Consider the following 11254-nt stretch of genomic DNA (forward strand, 5'->3'; position numbering starts at 1 on the left):
TTAACCCATTTTAGCCTGACTAACTAAGCATGCAGTTAACCCATTTTAACCTGACTAACTAAGCATGCAGTTAACCCATTTTAGCCTGACTAACTAAGCATGCACCCAACATAAGGATGACTTAATCTATTCAAGCCTGCTATATGAGTCATTTTGATTGATTGACTGATGCTGCATATATGCTGCATTCAGGCTCTTGAGATTTGAGAGTGGTTTTCAAATAACAGTGTGGGTATCTTAGCGCTTAATGAACATAATCCAATGCAAGACTAGCTTTTAAATGCACATAATGTCATGTTTTTATGTGCTTCAGAGGCTGAGATATTTTGTTTTTTGTTGGCTGAGGGCACCTTTTTCCAAAAAGGGCTTAGGCATTCACCAAAGCAAAGCCAGTAGGATGAGAACAAGACTAATACACACACACACACACACACACACACACACACACACACACACACACACACACACACACACACACACACACACACACACCAATGCCACGTGTTAGGTACAGCATTTATACAGGTCCCCTACTGTACTTATAAAGCCTTAAGTCAAAACAATTCAAATAACAGTTAACAGTTACTGATTACATGTTACTGTCTTTTGAAAATAATGCCGTACACCACAAAATGACTACATTGAAAATGTAAGGCATTACACTACTATTGCGTTACTTTAGTTTCTCTCGCCAAAATAACTGCATATCGATCTCACAATTTACAGTGTAAATCAAGCTCGTGAGTCAAGACTATTTCACCACCCATCCAGGAGACGTTTCGTCAGCATGCAGACTAAAAAGTAGCAGGTTCAGGAATATCTTATTTCTGACCCACCACACTGAACACCATTAAAATCCAAGTTACAGTAAAATGTATTGTAAGTCAAGTTACTTGCATTTGTAAGTCAAGTCAAGTCGGCTTTATTGTCAATTTCTTAACATGCGCTGGTCATACAAAGAATTGAAATTACGTTTCTTACTTTCCCATGCAGACAGACATAGACTCTAGACTCTAACTAATATACATTACAGCATTATACTAATAATAACATATGTCATGAACGTTAACTGTCAATGACCGGGCAGCATTCATTTCAAACCAGTGCTGCCTCACTCCTCCCACCCAAGTGCTCCTGGGCATCGAGGATCCAGACCAAAAATGAATTACGAAATAATTCATGTGGTCTTGTAAAACCAGGCTAGAGGACTGTTGGCCCATCTGGAAAATGCCCTGTATGCCAGATTACCAGGCCGGCCCTGTATGCCAGATTACCAGGCCGGCCCTGTATGCCAGATTACCAATCCAGCCCTGAGTGGCATGCAACATCTCCTGTGTGTGCCTGCAGTGTTGTCCTCTGCCTGGAGCGAGGGAAGACCGTTGACTTTACTTTAGCAGACACTTTTTATCCAAAGTGATTGAGGACATAATCAAAGCCTACAACACTTGCAGTTAAAAGTTCACAGGAAATATACAGGACAAAAAGTGCAGATGCATAGCAGGGTTAGTGGGGTTTCTTTTTTGTCTTCTTTTTTTTTGTTTTAAATTACATTAGCACAGGAGTAACCCCATAATGCACGCCATTCCACCAGTGAAAAGCTGTAATAATCATTGAAAAGTTAACTATGATAGTACCACTCTACTATGACACAACGTAGGGCCTTTATTAACGCACTAGGACTTGGGTCTTTGCCATTCTGGTAACTGCAAATGTATAATGCCGTGCCTCAGCAGGTTAACCCTTTGAGGGGCACCATCACAAATATGTGGTTAGAATTTTACCAAAATTCTGAGTTCTCATTATGATGTCATAAAGACTTTTCTAGATTTTTTTACACAGCTGGGAGCTGTAGAGTGTTCGAGTAAAATTCTAGAAGAACTGGGGAGAAGTCCTTAGTCCTCAACGTTAATTAGAGTGCACACTTACATACAACATAAACTTACACACAACACAACATAAACGTACACACAACATAAACACTTAAACACAACACAACATAAACTTACTGGACTGCACACTTACACACAACACAACATAAACTTACTCTACTGTGTGCTGAGGCTCCTCCTCTCCTGGCCTGGACTGCAGCTCCCCCTGCTCCCTCTCTGCGTTTATATCAGCCATCTACTGCTCACTAAGCACCATCCCTATATGGCATATGGATGCTGTTACACAGATATGGATTGATATATTTAAACATCACCTCCAGGATCTCTCGCTAAATGATTGGTGTGTCAGGGTAGTTTTCTTCATTCATCATTGATCTTGCCGTTGTTGTTGTTCAAATTATTCAATTTAGAAACTTATTTTAAAATAAAGTTGGATCGATGATGTATGCACAACAAATATGGTGAATGATATGCAGATCATTTTACGTTCTTTGTGTGATTTTCATTTCATTAGAATATAGTAAATAGTCAAGTCAGTTTTTAGTGTTACTTTCTTCATATGCACAAGTCATACAAGGAAAATGAAATGACGTCTTCTCTCTATACCATGCCAAGACATAGATATAGATAGATAGATAGATAGATAGATAGATAGATTATTTATTTGTCCTTTCGGAAATTTGTTCTGTGCCATTTTCAGTGCATCTGATACAATTACAAAGACATTACAATAAACAAGAACACAATAGACAAACACGACCCCCCCCCCTCCCTCTATAGAACAAAAAGACAGGTTGACAAAAAAAAACCCAACATGCACAAGACTGACATTTTACAGACTGACAAAATAGCGCTAGAATAACTAATTCATAGTCTAATACTCACAGACTAAAGCATATCATAATCACTCACTCCACAGGCTAACAGATATCTTTACTTGTATCGTGTATTTGGGGCCTTTGTTTATCGGATTCACATGTTATTCCACAACCTATTCAAACATGTGAAACATATCGCACATATTTACACACACACACACACACACACACACACACACACACACACACACACACACACACACACACACACACACACACACACACACACACACAGGCAGCTGTGGTTGGTGATGAAAAAAATATTTAAGAGTGAGTCATCAGATGTGGTGCGCAATAGGCAAGGCGAGGTAAGGCAAGTTTATTTGTAAAGCGCAGGGTTTCCCAAGCTGGGGTGCGTGCACCCCTGGGGGTGCGCAGACTGGCATAAGGGGATGTGTGAGCTGATTAGAGCAAATGGTGGATATGTGAGTTTTTATCCAGCATTGATGAACATTAGTCATTTTTAATTGTATTTAGACTTGTATGCTGGAAGGGTCCATCTGAAGTGTAGTTAAACTCCCAGACTATTGGAAAAGAGGATTCCCCAAAATGAATATGCATAATGTGCAGTGAATGCGCAGTGAATCGATGCTTGCGTGGTCATCAGCACATCAAAATATTCGCTCAGGGGGATGCGCGAAACACATTGAAATGTACAAGGGGGTGCGCAGGGAAAAAAGTTTGGGAACCGCTGGTATAGCACATTTCATACACAGGTGCAATCCAATGTGCTTCACATGAAAAAAGGGCAAAACTGGAAGGAAAGAAGAAAGTACGAGTCAGAGAAAATTCAAATATTAAGATAGAACATAGTTAGAACAAAAAAAGATTAAAAAAACATCCAAAAGATTAAAAACATATTATTAGAGTAAAAGATAATTCAAACATTTAGATAAAACATTAAACAATTAAAACATAATTTAGAGCTGCGAGGGGAAGGCATCTAGGAGGCACTGTGGCACCGTGTGCTGGCACAGTGGGGGAGATTGGTGCAGTTGACTGTACACTGGTAGAACGCAATACAGTGCACATCTTTGACATATCACTTCACTGAAATCTATTTGCGCCACATTCACACAGCTACCTAGCATGCAGCGTCCTTCTTTGGCAGCCATAGCTCTCATAGCTATTAGGGCAACCCTCCAGGATTGGGAGGTGAAGTGAGACAGCCCTGTGGATTTATTTCTGGGGTCACAGTAGGTGACATTTACGAGAGATAAGCAACGTGCCACATGAAGTCCCTGCCATGTTACGTTGATGTGGTTATGATACATGATACCAGCCCTTACATGCGTATTGCTTATGAAAGATTAATGTTTTTTTTTAGTGAATGCAAATGATGTGGATGTTGATGTGTGTCGTAAAAAGCTCCCTGGCACCAGACATCGATGTGGTCACGATACCTGATACCTACATGCCCTTACATGTGTATCTGCAGATGAAAGATTAATGTTGTTAGTAAATGCAAAGGATAATGACTATTTCCTTGATGATGTGAATTCCATGGATGTCAACGTTGTACCTCGTAAAATCTCTGACATCAGACATACAGTACGTGTGGTCATGATGCACGATACTGACTGTGCAGAGGATCTCCCAAATGAAAAACGAATGCTGGCTGTCAGGAAACGCTGAAATGTATTTCCTTGATATTTGTTTTAACCACTGCAGTTGAAAGGTGAAAGTCATATAGTATGAGTAACCTTGTCAAAAGTCAAAAGTTTGGGGGCAGCTGTGGTTAAGTCTTGTCAAAGTTTGGGGGCAGCCGTGGCAAAGTGGTTAGGGAGGTGGACTCACGATCAGAGGGTTGAAGGTTCAAATCCTACCTTTACCTCTCCCTGCACCTCTATCCATGGATTAAGTGCCCATGAGCAAGGCACCCAACCCCACATTGCTCCAGGGACTGTAACCAATACCCTGTATCTAAATAGCTGTTAGTTCACACAGTGACACTGAAGACAAGCTTCTACTCAACAACTTTTTTCCCCATTGTTAAAATCTGGGCATTTAAAAAATCTGGGCATTTGTGCATGTCAAACACAGAATCGATGACAAACCACAACTTGATTTACTACATACAGAACATACAGCCAGCAATAGGCAGACGCTCTTCCTGTAGCAAGTTGTAGTAGTCTGTCACTTATTTAAAATAATGAATAACACTGCTGCATAATTGGGATACAAATACTTTGTGTGCACTGTGCAGCCATTGCTTAAGCCAGGCTCAAACTACACGACTAGCGATTGTGTGTCCGATTTTGGCGTTTGGGTGCACTGCACACTAGAAGAGAATTGCAACGGTCAATCTTGTCGCTGCTGGCAGCCACGGAGACAATGCCCGACGTTCTATTTCCAGTCGCAAATATCAAACACTGTTTGATTTCTACGATTTGCGATCGGCGACTCTTTGAGCTGCCAAAGTTCTATCTTAGAACGTCGCTCACGACGAGGAAATCTTTCCCGACAATCGCTTGCGATGGTCCTGGGGGGTAACGTTCCAGCGATTGTCGTAAGGGGGGTTTTCAGCCGAGAATCGGCGCGATAGTCGTGTAGTTTGAGCCAGGCTTTAGTGGTTAGGGAGATGGACTTTAGCTCAGAGGGTCGCATTGAAGAGGGTTCGTATCCCACCCTTCCACTCCCTAGTACACTCCATGGCTGAGGTGCCTTTCAGCAAGGCCCCTAACCCCACACTGTTCCAGGGTCTGTTACCAATACCCTGTAAATAACTTTAAGTCACTTTGGATAAAAGCATCAGCGAAGTGTAATGTAATAAAAAAGTACTAAAGCAGTTGAAACAGCCACCGTAGCCTTCAGTGGCCTTCAGATAAGGAGGTTCAGTTCCTGAGGTGAGAGTCAGGGCCTTGTGTCTAATCCAGTAGGTCATCAGTAACCAGAAACGATCTGTAACACAGCAGGATGACTGCCCGATGCCAGATAACACTATTAACACTTGACAAAAAGATCTCTTCACACGTTTAACTCTTAATGCGAATACCTCAAGTCCACTGACTGTCTTTCCTGACAATGATTGAAATAGCCACCAGCTGGCAGTTACAATGAGACAGTGACCTTGCCATGCCCTTCAAGTGATGAGACTGCAGCACTGATTGGCATTGTCTGGTCTTGTGATGATATAGGATCTTTGTAAGCTGGCTTACTCTAGTAACAGTGTCTATGCTATTCATTGAGTTGCATACAGTATTTGACTGTCATGACTCATGATGAGTAAGTGTGGACTGTCAGTTGCCTTCATCAGGTCTGTCAACAGATATATTGCTTCTGCGTAGTGGACATGTAATCATATTTTGGTCTCCTAGTGGAGTTTACACTCTGTTTAGCAGGCCTACTTTGTTTTACTGTGTTATACTGAGGAGTTTAATACTGTATTAGACTGTCATGGTGAGTGAGTGTAGATGATCATTTGCCTTCGTCGGGTGTGTCAGCAGATATATTGCTTCTTCGTAGCGGACATGTAATCATATAACGTAGGAATTTTGGACTCATAAATAGCAAGTTGTCTGGTGGCCCATATGTTGCGGCACCCTACAGGGACGCCCCTATCAGGCCTGTATATGTGCTGATATGTGCATATGTCAGGGATGCCCCTGTCAAGGCAGGAATAGACCAGAAGTGACTTGAGCGATTTTAACAACTAAAGTTATTGAATTTGTTGAAAAGATAAAAATCACTATTTGAGGCACTCCTTACTAAAGTTAAAAAGCCTTTATGAAATACTGGCTACATGCCTATGCGTTTCAACCCATTGTCTTCATCAGGGCATGATTTACTAACTGGATACAGGACCCAGTGAAGCATTCCCTTTTCCCCTGAGTCGCTGGTAACAAAAGAGACAAAAGCTATTTGGGCGACTGAGGCGATTTGAGCGACAGTTTGTAGGGCTTCAGCGAATATTATGCAAATGAGCTATGATGCGTTTCGGCGACAGCCGCCACAGCCCATGGGAATATCGCAATGCTTGCTTTCTGCTTTTAACGGACTCTGTCACCTCTATCACTCGTAGCGCGGTCCAGTGATTCTTTGTCACTTAATCTAGTCGCTGACTGTTTATTGGCCCGAGCAGACCCTTACTAAAATCGACCATGGTAAACCATGATTTCATGTTTTTTTTAGCATGAATCGGCACGTTTTTTGGTTTGACTATAGTTTAACTATAAAATGAACAATGGTTTTACTCTGAAAACTAACCATGGTTTTACCATGTTTTATAATTATTCATCAAATTACATTAGCTGCCACTTTTTTTATCCAACGCACATATTGGTGACAGTCCTTGGAGCAATGAGGGGTTAGGTGCCTTGCTCAAGGGCACATCAGTCATGGATTTAGGTGTAGGGAGAGGTAAGGGTGGGATTTGAATCTGCAGCTCTGTGATCTTCAGTCCAGCTCCCTAACCATTACACCATGGCTGCGAACAAGTTTTCGTGTTCTTTTGGGTGACCATGAAACCCACAATTAACCATGTTTTTTTGAGCATGGCTTGTGACATAGACACAAACCATGCTCAAAAAAACATGAATAACCATGATCCATGGTTAGTCAGGAACCATGGTTTTCATGGTTACCCCAAAAAAACATGGATAAGCCGTTGGGCTGGGTAAAATAATCTATTCAATCGATAATCGATCAATATCATTTAAAATTCACATAATCGATTTTTTGGGTTATTTTTCTTTTTGTTCTTTTTGTTTAATTTAGGTCTATGGTCAACACCCATTAGGTATTAGTCAATTAGGCCTAGGCCTACTTATTACAAATTAGCAATCTAACACTGTCAAGCCACAGCCCTTGAGCACATTTTTTATAAAAATAGGCAACAGGATCTTTTGGGGGAAATCCTGGCACCAACAAGGGAACGGATTGAATCGATTCGGAGTGAATCGAATCAAATCGCGATTAATCGATTCAAAGCCCTAAGAATCGAAAACGAATTGATACAGGAACATGACTGTGATACCCAGCCCTAATAAGCCTTAGTAATACTATGGGTGGTTCAGAGCACTTAGAGAAACCATGGTTACTACTGTAAAACCATGATTACAGTAAAACCATGCTTAACAATGAAGAGGTCTCGGCGAAGTGTGGCGTGGGACCATTTTCGGTTAGAAAATGACAAAGTGTCATTGGAAGACGGTTTGATCAGGCACATTTGAATAGCCTGAAGAACGTGGCCTAAACGCAATAGTGTTGTTTGCGCTGTTGTTCTCACGTTATTCTCAATTACTTGACTCACGCTGGCTGCTGCTGCTGACGGAGCTACCCAAACTTTTTTTGTTGCAGTGTTAACCAATATGTCATCAGTGAGCACAGCAGAGGCCATGGCGGCATTTTCGATGTAGGGTACAGCTGTTTCATTCATGCATTCGCGTAACTGTGGACTCGGAATGACTGTATTTAACTGCGCAGCAAATCACTTTCACTTTACCTCTGGCGTAATGTTAAAAAAAATGATGGTGGAACTCCAAATATTGTAGTATAGGTCAAGCACATCAGCGCAATGGGCTCATGAAAGTCCCAGTGAAAGACCTTGCATGCACGAGGAAGGAGCATTTCTAGTTCTCTACTTTATTTCACAACAAAACTCTAACCCTTTGTTTAAAAACCATTTTCGTTTCTGCTATTTTAATATTTATTGGAAGGTTATTCCATAACACAATTCCTGTATAAAAGAAAGAGCTATGTGTCGCGCTGTTGGCAGGTGGAACCTTACAGGACTGGACACTCGCTCTTGTTTCATGGGCATGTTGAGTATGCACCATTACAATTTGGGAACTCAGATAATTAGGGGCCGTCTCATTGATAATGTTGAACATTTGATTCAGTTTTAACTGTTCAACCCTTAGCTTTACAGGCAGAAAATGCACTTTCTTAAAATCATTAAGAGTGACATGATGGTGTGTTGAATGTGGTCATCTGCATAGAGAATTACTTTACATTTAACAGCTGCTGACATATCATTTACATAAATAATAAATAACAAAGGGCCTAAAATTGAACCTGTCCATCTATTTGATAGGTTTAATCAGCTTTCGCTTTCTCTATATGATATCTTGCTGGTTCCGATTATATACATATTCATCAAAATTATGTTGCAGATTAGATTTGGAGAAATTTCTGTAATAGTGATCTCTCTGCCTCATTAAATCCATTATGTCAGTCATCCATTTAGCTATTTTTTGTTTAGCTCTCATTGGTGCATGTCCAGTGCTGTTAAAAACCTCTCCTTTAACAACTTCCATGCCTGATCAGGATCCTTACTGTCCAGAACTGTACTCCAATCCTGATCAGCAAGTTTAAGCTCAAAAGCCTCCTTAGAATAAATTGTACATCTCATCTTTATGGAAAATGAGATCCTGAACCTATTGTACCCTTATGTGTCTTCTGAGTACAAAAAATGGCTTTGTGGTGGTCACTGAGACCCATTTCCTATGTCCTAGAGCAGCAGTTGTTTTTTTTGTTTTTTTAAACCAGTATCAGATCCAAAATAGATATAGTGTACAAATCGACCCTGGTTGGCTCAGTTATAAGTTGCTGTAATCCAAACACCTTACTAAAATGTAAAAATTTTTAATTTTTGATTGTCCTCAGCAGATTTTTGTGAAAATCACCCAAAAGAATGCATTATTTCTCCAGCAACACATTGCTATCAATACACACTGATTCTAAAAGTTCATAAAAGTGATTTTGTTTTGGGGGTCTGTAGCACACCCCCACCAAAATCGTCTTAGTTTTGGGCACTCGAATTTCAATCCAAGCAGTTTCCAAAGAGTCTATCTGTAAGTCCATTTAAGGGGTGAATGATAAATCAGTCTGAATAAAAAGACATAGCCCTCCTCTGTTCCTATTGCCGTCTCGCCGGTAGCAGTTGAAACCAGGCAGTTCAATCTCGCAGTCCTCAATTATGGCGCAGACCTTATTAAATGGCACTGTCCAGCCACGTCTCAGTCACTGCGGCTGCAGCAATCACTGCGGCTTTTGTTCTTGCAATAAACTGTCTTAACTCATCAATTTTCGGAAGTAAACTCCTTGTGTTGAGGTGAATAAAATGTAGCCCTCTTTGATTTAAAAGTTCCATGGACATATCCATCACACAAACCATCTCCATTACTGTTATCCCCAACGAAAATTGTATCATCTCGTGTATAATCCAGGATATCGGGGGAACACAATTCACAGATCACAGGCGACTGCCTTGCATTCAATCTCACAGTCTTCCTGCAGTTCGGGCATTGGCCCCCTGTGTGTTTTGCAGGTGGATGGTCCAGGTCAGGGATGAACATCACCACATAGCAGCAAAGTTTCTGACAGCAAGTAGCGTAAAATGTATTCTTACTTCTCCAGTATTTCGCCTCCTGGTGCGTTGATTGTTGGGGGCATGTTCGAAGAGTCGGATTAATGTATTAAACAGTTGGTCATGTCCGACGGGTATTTTACTGGAATGTTTGTCACCAGCTGATTTCTTAAACAAACCTGCTTCTGCGTTTTTGCCAGCCACAACAGAGTTGTACAGTCCAGCTGATTTCACAAACAAACCTGCTTCTGCGTTTTTGCCACCCACAACTGAGTTGTACAGTCCAACGATTTGACAAAACGGCAGCAGCAAAAGTAGGACAAACTATCCATTGGCCATTTCGTTTAACAACTTGACAGGAAAAGTCTCTAAAATTAAAAAAAAAACACATTTAAAACTTTATCGCGGGGCTGACGGTGCCTTCAGCATGCTTGCGAATGCGTACCCAAGATCAGTCTGAAGTTCTCACACCTGCGAGCAGTTTGTAAAGCACAGCACACCAATTTTGATGAGACAGCAAACATGCGTTTCACAGCAAATGTTAGTACACAGCAGTTCACTAAGAATTCTTAAGGTTTCCCTTTGTTTCAGACATGTAAAATTTGATCTTTTACCTGACATGTTTTGACAAACATCTATCACTGATCCGCATACAACAAAGCAGTAATACACAATACACGTCATGAGAAGACCAACAAGGTGCATAATGCAAGTTGATGATAATCAGGCTAGTGGTTCTCTAACCTTTTCTGCTGTGACCCACTTTTGGACCTAGGCTATGAATATTTTCGCATCAGACTTATAGCCTAAAGGTTGCTGGTTTGACTCCCGACCCGCCAGGTTGATGGGGGGAGTAATTAACCAGTGCTTTTCCTCATCCTCATCTGTGACTGAGGTAGCCTGAGCATGATTCCGTCCCGCCGCACTGCTCCCTTCCGGTCGCCATTGGTGCTGCCCCCTTGCACGGGTGAGGCATAAATGCAATTTTGTTGTGTGCTGTGTGCGCTGCAGTGTGTGTGTGCAGTGTGCTGTGGTGTGCTGTGTCACAATGACAATGGGAGTTGGAGTTTCCCAGTTGGGCTTTCACTTTTCACTTTCATTTAAATTATATTCATTCAATTATATTATGCACTGCATGTTTCAAATTGCATATATGAAGTAAAAAGTGAAATGATATG

Source organism: Engraulis encrasicolus, chromosome 11, assembly GCF_034702125.1.
Source record: "Engraulis encrasicolus isolate BLACKSEA-1 chromosome 11, IST_EnEncr_1.0, whole genome shotgun sequence".
In the NCBI taxonomy this organism is placed as follows: Eukaryota; Metazoa; Chordata; class Actinopteri; order Clupeiformes; family Engraulidae; genus Engraulis; species Engraulis encrasicolus.